Consider the following 14093-nt stretch of genomic DNA (forward strand, 5'->3'; position numbering starts at 1 on the left):
TCTGTCAAATGGGGAAAAAGAAGGACTAGGTGGAGTAATAAGCAATAAGCCGCCCTGAGCTCCTTGTAAATGACCCATTATTCTGCAATTGAAGGAACCTTGGGCAGCTGACAAAGAATATAAAACCGCAGAGCTGTTATGATCCAAGACAGGGTGGACAATGATGTTCTAGAACTAATTCAGCTAAAGGTAAGACGGCACTCCTTCTGGAGTTACCCAGAACAGAGATTGCTAAAAACTAGAACTTAGTAAGAGAGGGAAGGAAGGGAGGGGCCCACTTCAGGCCAATTTCTCTGAAAGCCCCCTTTAGCAGATTACTTCAAATGCTGCATTCTTTTCCCCCTTTCAAGTTTTGTTCTTCCCTCATCTCCATCCCTCTGCCAGAGAAGCTAGAAGGTATAGTAAAAGGAATATTGAGGGGACCACATTCAGCTTTCTGCTCCATTCAATTCTCCCTCTCCCACACACACCCCCACCATCCTTTCGTACTGAAAAATGTTTGGTTCAGCTGTGTGAAAGTAATCCAAATTGCAGCCGATTAAGAAATCCCTAGTCATTTAAGCCTAATGGCAATGCGGTACTTAAAGAGAATATAAATTATCAGCCATCACTTTCTCCTGCCTTCCAGAAAAGACAGTTGACTCTTCTTGTTGGACCTTCTAATTTAATGCTTCTAATCAACTGTGTGCAAGCAATTAGAAACTATGCTTTATAGATCTGTATAAGTTGAAATAGAGTAAATAAGCTTTGAGTCAGGGCTTTTTCATATTTTCAGAGGACAAAGTTAACAGAAGCATAATATATGAACAAGTTGGGCATTAGTACTCATTTTTAAAATTTTTTTATTTTTTTGCGGTACGCGGGCCTCTCACTGCTGTGGCCTCTCCCGTTGCGGAGCACAGGCTCCGGATGCGCAGGCTCAGCGGCCATGGCTCAGCGGGTCCAGCCACTCTGCGGCAGGTGGGATCCTCCCGGACTGGGGCACGAACCCGTGTCCCCTGCGTCGGCAGGCGGACTCTCAACCACTGCGCCACCATGGAAGCCCTACTACTCATTTTTAATCAACTATACAATGCTTACTGTGTTTTTTTTATGGGAATTCTATAAATTATGGAAATTCAACTTAAAAATGCTTACTGAGTTTTTTATGGGAATTCTATGCAATTAATAAGGAAAATTTCTTTCCAAATTTATTAATAGGTTTGAGTCTATATTATAAAATTCAGAGATTATCATAACCTGGAGAAGAAAGACAGCTAACATGTGTTGAGGATCTACCAGATGTAAGACACTACGCTGGGCACACTGATATGTTACTTCACTTAATATTTACAGTGACACTCAAGACAGTAATAGTATATCCCCATTTAACAGACGAAGAAACTGGAATTTACCCAAAGTCACAAAGCTAGCATGTAAACTGGGATTTGAAAACAGACTTACCTCGTTTAATGCACTTTTTACCATACCGTACTAGCCGTCTTGAAAAGGCCCTGGACACTAAGAACTCGTTGAACTCATTCTCTTCTCACCCACCCACTCTGAAGCCACCCTGTCACCACTGCTTGGCTTGGTAAAGCAATCCTTAGTTGGCTACCATTGCATGGCTACCATGGGAGAATTCTGTGTGACACAGAATCCCTTTTCTTCTTCAGCATGCATAGACACCTTCCACAATTCCTAAATTCCACTTCTACCTATTATTCACAGCTCAGTAAGTTTCTCCTCGTTCTTTTTTCATGGGTTCACATATACCCCCTTAATCCTTCCATTCTTTCTTCAAACCTTTACCAAGTTACTTTAGGAAAATCTCTTTTTCTTTTTCCTTTACTTTCCCATTTTCACTTGGAAATCAAAAAAATAATCCTAAATATGGCTGATAAATGTAGGAGCTATGCTAAAGATATACCTGTATCAAAGAAAAGAGGGCTGTAAGTTTTAAAGTGAAAACAGATTTGAAGGCTTGTGCCATAATCCTCTAATATTCTTGAAAGCACCTACTTTCCCCTTCAGAATGTACATGAATATTGATCTGCCACTTTATCACCTTTAAATGAATCTGCATTCAAGTGTGAAAAAAATATATCTCACTTAAAGATACTGCTTTTTTGTTTTATTTACTGAGTTTGGCTGTAATATTATTTTCCATCAACATTTACTGAATAATGTAAAACTTCAACTAAATGAGTCAAAACAGATTATAGTTGGCAAGCTTAGGAACCTAAACATCATTCTTTTCTATAAAAAGAGTAATTTCCAACTCAAAGTCTTCTCCCAAATCAATACCCTGCCTTGTATCAGAACCCATTCAATCTATAAAGAAACTTCACTCACAGGCTAAGGAGAAGTACTCAAAGGAACCTGAAACAGATTTAAAAAAAAAAAAAAAGCTAGATTTCACAAATTACTTCTGATTCAAAGTATTTTCAACAAACTCCTTGCTGTCTGGAGGATGCCAGTTACATTAATTTGGATATTAATATTTCTAACCTATGTAGTCAGTGAGAAATTACACCTTACAAATATCAGCATTAGAAATACAAGTATCAATCAGTCTCAAGGTCAAATTGGTATTACAAAGAAACCCATGATCAAAATGGATTTAACAATCTGCCATTTGTCGTTCCTCAGAAGTTTTCTATTCCCTCTCATCCTTCAAAAGTATAGTTTTGATCTAAGCAAAAACTGCTTCATCTCTAATTTAGAAACAAAATCTAGCTCTTATCTAGGGATACTCTACACTCAGAAACCCCTTCAGATACACCTTTGTATAACTACCATTTTGCATCTATAAAGCATATTTTGTAAACTATGCCCTTTGATTTTTAATTGTTACTATTCAAAACATCCTAATAGGAGCATCATTTACAATAATGGCAACTAGACAAAAAGGCCTTTTTTATTAGTGCTAGCAACAATAAAAGATGTTTAATAAGAGAATTTACAGACTAAGATAAATCACTTTACACAATATGACAACTAAATAAAAACCTGTGATCGTTTTTTAACCACAGAAAAATAATTTATAAATATTTAAGCCAAAGTTAACAGGCATCTCTATATGCCCAATGCCCCGCTCAAATAAAGCAGAATCTAAGCATATTGTCCATTCCAAATACTCATCACCAGTCTCCTAAAACAATGCAACAACAAGAAATTAGTGGTATTTAGAAATGGTAAGACATCAAATTTATGGCAACTGTTTGTTGAGAAACAGCTATATTTTATCTTTAAAAGGAGAGGGAAAGGGAAAAGGTAAAAAAGATCCAAGCAAAACAGAACCCTACATTCTGCTAGATCTAGATGTTTCATCCATCTCATTTTATGCCAATACCAACAATTCAAACATTCGTATTAAAAATACTTACTCTATTAGGAAACTATAAATTTTCTACAGTTTTGTAAATTAAAAGAAACATTAAAAATACTTCTTAAACTTCCCTACACACTAAGCTATTTTTAATATGTACTATGTAATAACCAAGACTCATTTCAAAACAGAAAAGTGTTAACTATTTAAATCAAAATTTTAATTTTTAAACACTGGATAAATGCTCTCACTTCACAATACAAACCCTATTTGTGAAGTAAAATAAAACTAAAAATGCGTTCATCGCCTTCAACGCCAAAAACACCGAAAATGTCTTCTAACCATTTTCTAATAAAGTTAAATCAATAGGCCTAATATAAATACTCGATACAAGTATACAAAATTTACCAAAACTAACTGTTATCTCAAGTCTCAAAAAAAAAGGTACCTAGGTTAATATATGTTGATATTGACATAAAATATGATGGAAAACTGACAACTAATTTCCAACCCTTTAATAAATTCTCTAATCGAAACATACAATATTTGATACTTGTTTCAAAATACAGTATTTACAACAGACCAAGAACCATATAATGTAATTACAATGAAATATTTTTCATCTACAAAAATATAAAGTATATAATGTCTTTGGGAATAAGTTGTTCTGATGAGATCTAAACATTTAGAATAATAGATTTTTTTAGAGTTAGAAGGAACCAGTTACACATCATTTAGCTTTATGTGTAGCTAAAAAGATCCTCTCACCCAAGCCCCTCATCCTTGCCTTAAGACTCTAAAATGTTAAACAAACCATTTCAACCTAATGGCAGTGAAACAAAATGAGGAATTATCTCAAAAGTCACTTTTAACTTTTAAGACCTTATTCCACCTTATGACATCAAGACAGCAGTATTTAATCAAAGAACCATGATGACTATTCACAAAACTAAAATTGTCTCAGAACTCAAAACAATTTCCAAAGCACTGTCACAGGCCAAGAGTTAATATGTCTTAATATTTAAAACTTATATTTTAATGTTAGTCCAACTAGATAAATGGAAAGTAAATCTGACAAACCCTAATGTGACAGACAACTAGCTATCCCCCCAGATTCTGTTCTCTCCTTCTTGCCCAATAATAAAATATTAAGTAAGACACACAATGACCTAGGTAAGACTCATTTTCCAGCCTCCCATGCAGTTGGCTGTGGTCATGTAACAGTTAAAGCCAATGGGACATAAGTAGAAATGATATACACAACTCTCCTAAAAGGAAAAGAAATGTTCTTCCTTTTCCCTCTTTCTGTTGGCAGACATGATGGTAACCCTCTTGGACCACAAGATAGAATAACTAATACTTAATATAAATGATTATTAAAATTATCTACATGACTGCTTCCTTATATTAGCATAGGAAAACATACAATATGTACAAAGGTACAGTAACATATGCTTTTTCACATTTAAAAAATTATATGCCAAACACCATTAAATTTGATTAATAGGTCTAATTTTCCCACATATGAAAATAGTTTCCCTGGAAATCCTGGAAAATTTAATGTGGGTATGTATGCGTTTATGACAGGTGAGTGAAAAATGCAATAAACCCTGCTGAAGAAAAAGGTTAAAGAAGGAAAAACCTTCCCACTTAAATTTCACCTAAGATTACATAATAAGCTACACATATTTTCTTGGGCTAAACTTAAAACCCAAAGCTGTATCATTACTCATCAATTTTCTCTTAACACTGTTTTCTCAAGAAAAAATATTAAATCCCAAGTTTCTTCCAGATATAAATACTACAACATAAAGAAACTATTATACAAACTTAACATGAAATTCTAGCAGCCAAAAAAAAGGTTTCATATTTGAAAATTTTACTTATTCATGATTATGAAAAATAAGTATTGAAGTTACCTGAGACTAACGTAAAAATGAAGACTTCAAGGAAGGGAATGCTGTAGAGTTGAAAAAGAAATCATGGTTGAGTTTCTACCTTTCATAGGCTTCAGAGACCCTCAATACCACTTCAATCATTTATGCCATCCAATTCCTACAAAAAAAATAAAAATAAAACACAACAAACAAAACACATTACTTACTGAGACAAAAATACTGTACAAATATAACATGGACAAACTGGTATGCATAATGAAGTGAGCACTCTTTGTAAATAGTGAGCTATGCCTGAATAACCAGTGCAATGACTTCTTTTTAAATCTGAAACTGGGAAAATACGATAGTGATAAGTAGTAACTGTGAAATAACCCTGGCCTTGTAAAGAATAATTTGCCTAGATCTGGAGTGTACAACTTCAGAGACATGGGATATTGAAGGAGATTCAGAAGGTTATAGACCTACACGTTTACAAAAGAGAAATCAGTGATTAAAAACTCACTTAATAACACTATTTTTATCTGCTTTGTAAAGGCTATGAAGTGAAGAGAGAAGCAAACACAATTCTAGGCCTTAAAAATAACAAACAGAACTAGTCCTGTACAGAATGTACATGTATTCACAGTAGAAAGGACTACAGTTGTAAAATCATACTAAATACCTACAGAAATATGATCACCAAGGTCATCTTTGACTAGAAAAGCTGACAAAAATGGGAATAATCATAGGGAGACTATGTTCCATACCCCAAAAAATTAAAATGAAAAACATAAGCTATACACAAGAAGAAAATTTCCTGTCAGTGAGTATTTCTGAACCCAGTAACAGACTAAAGAGTTTATGGAGTTTCCTACCATAGAGGTTTTTAAAAATACTACATTCCTACCTATTAAGAATAATTTGTATTTACTCCTCCACAGAAAGCTTGGAGACCAGATGATATGACACACCTTACGATTTTGTATCAGTTTTTACAGTGGTGCAAAGGCAATAAGAATAGTCTTTCTCACCTAAAACATACCAGTAATAAGTCCATCTTTGTACTTCAGAAAGTATAATACATTCACTTTTTAAAACATTTCAACACTGTATCCATATTTTTTTAAACTTTAAATTCTGATGGAGCTATTTACCCCTCAGTATCCTTTCATTTCAGAATTTTCCTGCATATTCACACATGTCTACTTTTGCAGATGAACTCTTGCTCAAAAAAGAATTTTTTTTCACTAGGATTGTATCATATATAAATAAATAGCAAAATGACAACAGTAACAATAACCCGGGCAGGCAGGGAGGGAGTCACAATCTGAAATTACTCCAATATGTTATCTAAAATGCCCAGTTTTCAACAACAAATTATAAGGTGTACCAAAAAAAAGAAAGAAAGAAAGAAAAGAAAAATGTGACCCACATTAATGAAAAATAGCAATCACAACAAACAGTTTCTGAGCATCCCCAGATGTTGGTTTAAGCAAAGGTTTCAAAACATCTATTATAGACATGTTAAAAAAGAACCCATCTTTAACTTTTTTTAATTATGAAAACAATCAACAGATAAGAAATTCTCAATAAGGGTACAGAATTTATGTAAAAGAACCACATGGAAATTCTGAAGTTGAAAAGTATAATAACTAAAACAAAAAATCTACTACAGGATTCAAGATGGCAGAAGAAAATACATGACCTTGAAGATATATCAGTAGAAACTATCCAATCTGAAGAACAGTGAGGAAAAAAAATTGAAGAAAACTGAACAGAGCCTCAGAGAACAACTTATCAACATTTCTGGAGTTCCAGAGGAGAGAAAGGGCAGGGAAAATAATTTTTTTTAATAAAACACCACCAGAAAATTTTCCAAATTTGATTTTTTAGAAGAAATCAAATCTATGAGTCTTAGAAGTTCAATGAATCTCATGGAGAATAATTACAAAGAGACACACCTAGACACATCATAGCCAAACTGTTAAACACAAGGAGAAAATCATGCAAGCATAAAGAGAAAAATTACTCAGCATGTGCAGGGAACCACAATACGATTAACAGCTGACTTTCAATCAGAAACAACAGAGGCCAGAAGACAGTGGGATCACATTCTCAAAGTGCTGAAAGAAAAAACCTGTCAATCAAGAAGGCAACAAAACTACCCTTCAAAAATGAAGGCATAATAAACATAGTCTCAGATGAACAAAGACTGAGAGAATTTTTTGCAGACCTGTCATACAAGAAATACTAAGGGAAGTCCATCAAGTTGAAAGGAAATGACACCAGACTTAAATACACAGGAAGAAAAGAACACCAGAAATGGTAAATATGTGGGTTAAACTAAAAAACTCTATAAAATACATTTTTTTCATTTCTTCTCTTAACATCTTTAAAAAATATAAGAATCTATAAAGCAATGGTTATAACACTGTATTGCTGGGTTTGTAGCATATATGAATGTTATTTATTTATTTATTTATTTATTTATTTATTTATATATAAGTTGTGGCACAATAGAGGAAGGAGAAAATGGAGCTATACTGGAGCAAAGTTCCTGATACTGACTTAGTGTTAATATTAAGCAAACTGTTAAAATGTATAATGTAAACACCATAGCAATCACAAAGAAAATATCTTAAATTATATTTAGAAAAGACATCAATAGAGTAATTAATATGGCACACTAAAAAACATTTAACACAAAAGAAGGCAGCAAAGGAAGCACAGAGAAACAAAAACCATAAGAGACATATATAAAACAAATGGCAAAATGGCAAATGTAAATCCAACCATGTCCATAATTAAATATGAATGTCTAAACAGCCCAATGGAAAGGCAGAGACTGCCAGATTGGACAAAAACAAGATTCAACTATGTGCTGTCAACAAGATACACACTTTACGGCTTCCCTGGTGGCGCAGTGGTTGAGAGTCCGCCTGCCAATGCAGGGAACATGGGTTCGTGCCCCGGTCTGGGAAGACCCCACATGCCGCGGAGCGGCTGGGCCCATGAGCCATGGCCGCTAAGCCTGTGTATCCAGAGCCTGTGCTCCACAACGGGAGAGGCCACAACAGTGAGAGGCCCGCGTACCGCAAAAAAAACAAAAACAAAAAGGGGACACATTTTAAATTCAAGACAAAGTAAAAAGATGCAGAACAAGGATATATATACTATGGAAAGAGTAACCATAAAACAGATGGCACGGTTATATTAGTATTAGACAAAACAGACTTTAAGACAAATATTACTGGAGATGAAGAAAGATATTTCAAAATGACAGTCAATAAATTAGGAAAATATTATAATAATTATAAATCCTAAAATAATGAAGAGCCCTAAAAAAATAAAACAATAACTAACATTATTAAAAAGAAAAATAGAAAATTCAACAATTAGCATTGGAGATTTCAATACCCCACTCTAAATAATTGACAGAATAACTATACAGCAAATTAAGAAACATATAGAAAATCTGAACCACACTCTCAACCAACTATACCTAGTTGGCATATAGAAAACTCCAGCAAACAACAGAATACATATTGTTGTCAGGTACACACTCTCCAGCACAGACCAAATGCTAGGCCATTAAATAAGTCTCATAAATGTAAAAGGACTGAAGTCATACAAAGTATGTTCTCCAACCATAACACAATTAAAGTAGATATCAACTAAGTTAGAAACGAAAATTCTCAAGTGTTTGGAAATTAAACTTCACAATTTTGAATAACATATGGGTCAAAAAAGAAATTAAAAGAAAGGAGATGTTAGAGAATATTTTTAACTGAATGAAAACAAAAACAAACACATCAAAATCAATGGGATGTAGCTCGAGCAGTACTTAAGAAAGAGGAGTCTCAAATAAATGACATGAGCCTCCACTTTAATAAATCAGAAAAGGAGTAAACTAGGGGACTTCCCTGGTGGTCCAGTGGTAAAGAATCCACCTTCCAATACAGGGGACGTGGGTTCAATCCCTGGTCAGGGGAACTAGGTTCCCACATGCTGCAGGGCAGCTAAGCCCGTGTGCAACAACTACTGAGCTCGCACACCTCAACTGGAAAGCCCGCATGCAGCAAACTACAAAGCCCACACACTCTGGAGCCCACACGCCACAACTACAGAGCTCACATGTCCTGGAGACTGCGTGCCACAACTAGAGAAGAGAAAAAACCTGCACACCACAACTAGAGAGAAGCCCGCGCACCACAAGGAAAGATCCCGCACGCCTCAACGAAGATCCCACATGCTGCAACTAAGACTCAACACAGCCATAAATAATCAATTAATTAATTAAAATATTTTTAAAAAGGAAAAGAGCAAACTAAACCCTAAAGCAAGCTGAAAAATATATTGAAAATTTAGAGCAAAAATAAATAAAATACAAAACAGGAAGATAGAGAATAACTTGTTTTTTTAAAAAAGATCCAAAAAATTTACAAACTTTTAGGAAGACTAACCAACAACAAAGAGAAAAAACACAAATTACCAAAATTAGGAATGAAAGAAGGCATATTACCACTGACCTCACAAAAATTAAAAGAATTATACGGGAAGGAATATTATAAACAGATATATGCCAATAAATTAAACAACTTTTATGAAATTCCTAAAAAGACATATATTACTGACACATAAACTAATTAAAGAGGAAACAGAAAAATCTGAACATAACAAACTGAGTTAGTATTTAAAATCTTCCCACAAAGAAATGGCCTCACTGATGAATTCCATCAAATATTTAAGGGGGCAATACCAATCCTTCACAAACTCCTTCACAAAACAGAGGAAGAGGGTACATTTTGCAACTCAATCTATAAAGCTAGAGTTTCTTTGATATAAAGACATGACATGAAAACTATACTCCAATGTCTCTCATAAACATAGATACAATATCCTTACAAAATATTAGTAAACTGAATCTAGCAACAGATTAAAAAAAGGCATATATATACACCAAGACCAAGTAATATTTACCCCATGAAGGCAATGGTGGTTTAACAACTGAAAATCAATTAATGTAATACACCATATTAAGAGACTAAAGGACACAAACCACATGGTTATCTCAATAAACATGGTTATCTCAATAAACACTAAAGGACACAAACCACATGGTTATCTCAATAAACAAAGAAGAATTTGAAAAAATTCAACACTTACTCATGATAAAAAAATCTCAACAAACTAAGACTAGAAGAGAACTTCCTCAAACTGATAAAAGGTATCTACAAAAAAAAAAACAAACTAAAAACTAACATCATGCTTACTGGTTAAACACTGAATGCTTTCCTCCTAAAAATCAGGATGTCCATTTTCACCACTTCTATTCAAGATTGTACTAAAGATTCTAGCTAGTAAAATAGAGCAGGCAAAATCAATCAATCAACCAACCAACCAAGAAATCAATCGATCAAGTAATGGCATCCAGATTAGAAAAGACGAAATAAAACTGTCTTCACTCCCTAGCAATGTGATCTTGTATGTAGAAATTTCCCAACGAATCCACAAAAAAGCTACGAGAACAAATAAACAAGTTCAGCAAGGCCACCGCCACTGAGAACTGATAAACAAGTTCAGCAAAGGCACAAGATATTAGATCAATAAAGAAAAATCAATTATATTTCTATAGTGAAATGACAGCTTTATATCACATCTTCCGTGTTACAAATTTGAGCTGAGGGCTTCCCTAGTGGCACAGTGGTTAAGAATCCACCTGCAAATACAGGCGACACGGGTTCGAGCCCTGGTCCGGAAGATCCCACGTGCCATAGAGCAACTAAGCCTGTGTGACACAACTATTGAGCTTGCGCTCTAGAGCCCGCGAGCCACAATTACTGAAGCCCGTGCACCTAGAGTCCATGCTCCACAACAAGAGAAGCCACCGCAATGAGAAGCCCACGCACCACAAAGAAGAGTAGCCCCCACTCACCGCAACTAGAGAATGCCCGTGTGCAGCAACAAAGACCCAATGTGGCCAAAAATAAATAAATAAAATAGATACATCATTAAATAAATTTTAAATGTTTAAAAAAAATCTGAATTGATTCAAATTTTCTGTCCTATCCCTCAGTAGAGTTTTAAAGTTTTTTTCAAGTAGATTTCTCCCAGGTATTTTATCTTTTTAGTTGTTACTGTGAATGTATACATCTTCTTCCTTTATTAGCCCTAATTCTACTATTTGTATTTAAAAAATCTATGTATAACTGATTTTATAAGCAGTTCCTTTACTGAATTCTCAGTACAAAAAACAAGCAGGCAGATGAACTGAACTGATTTCAGGAACAGATCCCCCCCATGCAAAAAAAAAAAAACCATGGAAATTCAGTATACGATAAATGTGGCGTTTCAAATATGTAGAAAAGAAATGCATCATTCAATAACGGGAATGAGGACAAAGGGTAAGCCATCTGGAAAAAAGTAAAGCTGACCTCTACATTTATTGCTTATACCGAATATATTCAATATAAATCAAGATTTTAAACAATTTAAACCATAAAAAGTAATAGAAAACCCATATAACTTTTCAAGTTCACTGAATATAAAACTACCAAGCTAAAACTACCAATCATAAGAAACACAACTAATTCTGTCACTTAGAAAAAAACAATGCCAAACCATGACAAGCCAACAATTCATGTCATTCAGAGATGTTATAATGTGGAGGGGAAAACGAGTCCTACAATCAGTGGGGGAGACCTTTTATTTTAAACCTTACACAGGAAACCCCACCCCCACCCCAGCCCTGAAGAAAAAGATCTCTAAATTCAATCATACAAAATTAAAACGTCAACAAGGCAAAAATAAAATCAAAAGATAAACAAAAACTGAGTAAAAACCATCTGCCTAACGCATGACCAAACAGATCACTGAAAATATATATATGGCCAATAATAATGGGGAAAAAAATGCTCAAACTCACAATGAAATTTTGAAAAGCAATACTAAACAACAAAAAACTGACAAATACTACAAGCTGACAGTAGCTAATATTATCAAAGAGATAAAGAGATTCCCATTTTCCCAGACTACTGATGTTGGGGCAATCTTTTTAGTTGGGCAATTCAACCACCAAATTACTAAATGTACACACTTTTTGACCCAACAATTTTTCCTTTAGGAATTTATACTACAAATGTATTTTTAAATATGTGCAAAGATGTATCCAAGAATATTCACTATATTCCCATTTATTACTGCAAAAAAACAACCTAAATATCCATAAATAGGAGGCTAGTTAAAATAATTATGGTACATCCAAATATAGGAATACTACACAGAATGAAATAAGAGGAATGATATGCAAAGATACAGAAGCTAACAACAAAAAAGACATGCTGATAATAAACAACATGTATGGTGTGATCTCATTTTTATAAAAGTTATGTAAATATAGGTATACATATAAATTTCTGCATATATATGGAAAATGTCTATAATGATAACACACACACACACACACACACACACAAATGTTATCAGTAAATGGGAATAAGAAAAGACTTAAAAAATTTTTTTACATTATAACATTCTCTACTGCATAAGTGTATATTCCTCTTATAATAAACCTGGGTAAGAAGTGAGAAGTGTTAAACGAAATCTTAAAATATGGCCACTAAAACTGCTAATATTTTCACACCTTCGCTTTAAAAGAATTCTCAAAACAAAATTTATGAGAATCTTTGAATTTTTATGATCATTAATAATGACATGAGACTATGTGCCATTGACAAACATGTAAATACCCTGAAAACTGTGAAATACTTAATTTTTTTCACTTTGTTTGAAAGATAAAAGCAAGGTCTAATATATGTACCAACATAGCCCAACAAGACAGGAGAGGATCATGGTTCTTCCTAAAATAAGGGAACCTGAGCCAAAAAAAAGAGAAATGCAAGTAATCTTGTTAAGTGAGAAAAGATAATGGCCTTCATACAGAACTAATAACATTAATTCTTTCCAATGTATAAATGTTCATATCTGTATATAGTGATATCATGCTATGTATATGTAATATTCACGCTATATATACGCAAGTATAAAAGAAAAAGGGAATGTCCAGTAAATGCAGAGTACTACCCAACAGCTATGATATGTGTGTTCATGTTCAAGTATATGGGCATATATCACAGGAAAAAATTAGAGGTTGAGTAAAACAGGGTTGGATTACCTCTACAAAATAGGTCAGGCAAATGCCCATCCCGCCAGATCACTTGGCCGAATTTCCAAGCTGTTGATTCCTCCCTCTATCCTATAAAAGTAAAAAAATATAGGTTATATCCCCCCAAAAATCAGGATTAGACATATTCTTAAAGTCAGGTAAAATAGGTATATCAAAATGTGCTAAATCGGACAAAATTCTTTCCATGGTAGATACTATTGGATTAAATAAAATTACTTCACTTAGAACACTTAGTTCAACTGTAATGACCCATCAGTGCTGAATGATATCATGAAGAAAAGAAATGACCCAGACACTAACTGGACTTTTCAAATTTAACTTCTAGCTGAGGATTAGGATTTCTTTAAAATCAGGGTAATAAACTAGAATTATCATAAACAACTTAAAACAGGAAGGAAGGCACAAAATGTATTTCACTAAAATCATATGTTGATGTCCTCAATTACTCAAATAGTACTAGTTCCTGTTAAAATCCCAAAGTAACATTTCCCTGAGCTCAAAGTCTAATTATATTAAGAATATAGCTTTTGAAAATACAAAAATGTTTAAAATTTTCAAGGCAAAGATATTTAATAATATTAAAATGGTCCATAAATATTTTTTTAATGTCTATAATCAATCTTTTAACAGAGACTAATACAGAAAATTAACACTCCATGTTGGTATTGCATTGATATCAGACATATATAATTTTCTTCCTGCAACTGGGATATGTTTTCCT

The 14093-nt window shown here is 33.8% G+C and overlaps 1 protein-coding gene across 2 annotated transcripts in view; it reads right to left on the reverse strand.

Moving 5' to 3' along the window:
• Positions 1 to 14093, reverse strand: part of ZNF148 (zinc finger protein 148) — a 126364-nt gene that overhangs the window by 82053 nt on the left and 30218 nt on the right. For both annotated transcript variants that reach the window (XM_024754738.1, XM_024754737.1), the window contains exons 2-3: positions 13361 to 13441; positions 5230 to 5365 (exon numbers count right to left, since the gene is read on the reverse strand). The gene's annotated coding sequence lies outside the window, so the exon portion shown is untranslated. The remainder of the gene's footprint in view (positions 1 to 5229; positions 5366 to 13360; positions 13442 to 14093) is intronic.

Source organism: Neophocaena asiaeorientalis, unplaced genomic scaffold (assembly GCF_003031525.2).
Source record: "Neophocaena asiaeorientalis asiaeorientalis breed wild unplaced genomic scaffold, Neophocaena_asiaeorientalis_V1.1 scaffold423, whole genome shotgun sequence".
Taxonomy (NCBI): Eukaryota; Metazoa; Chordata; class Mammalia; order Artiodactyla; family Phocoenidae; genus Neophocaena; species Neophocaena asiaeorientalis.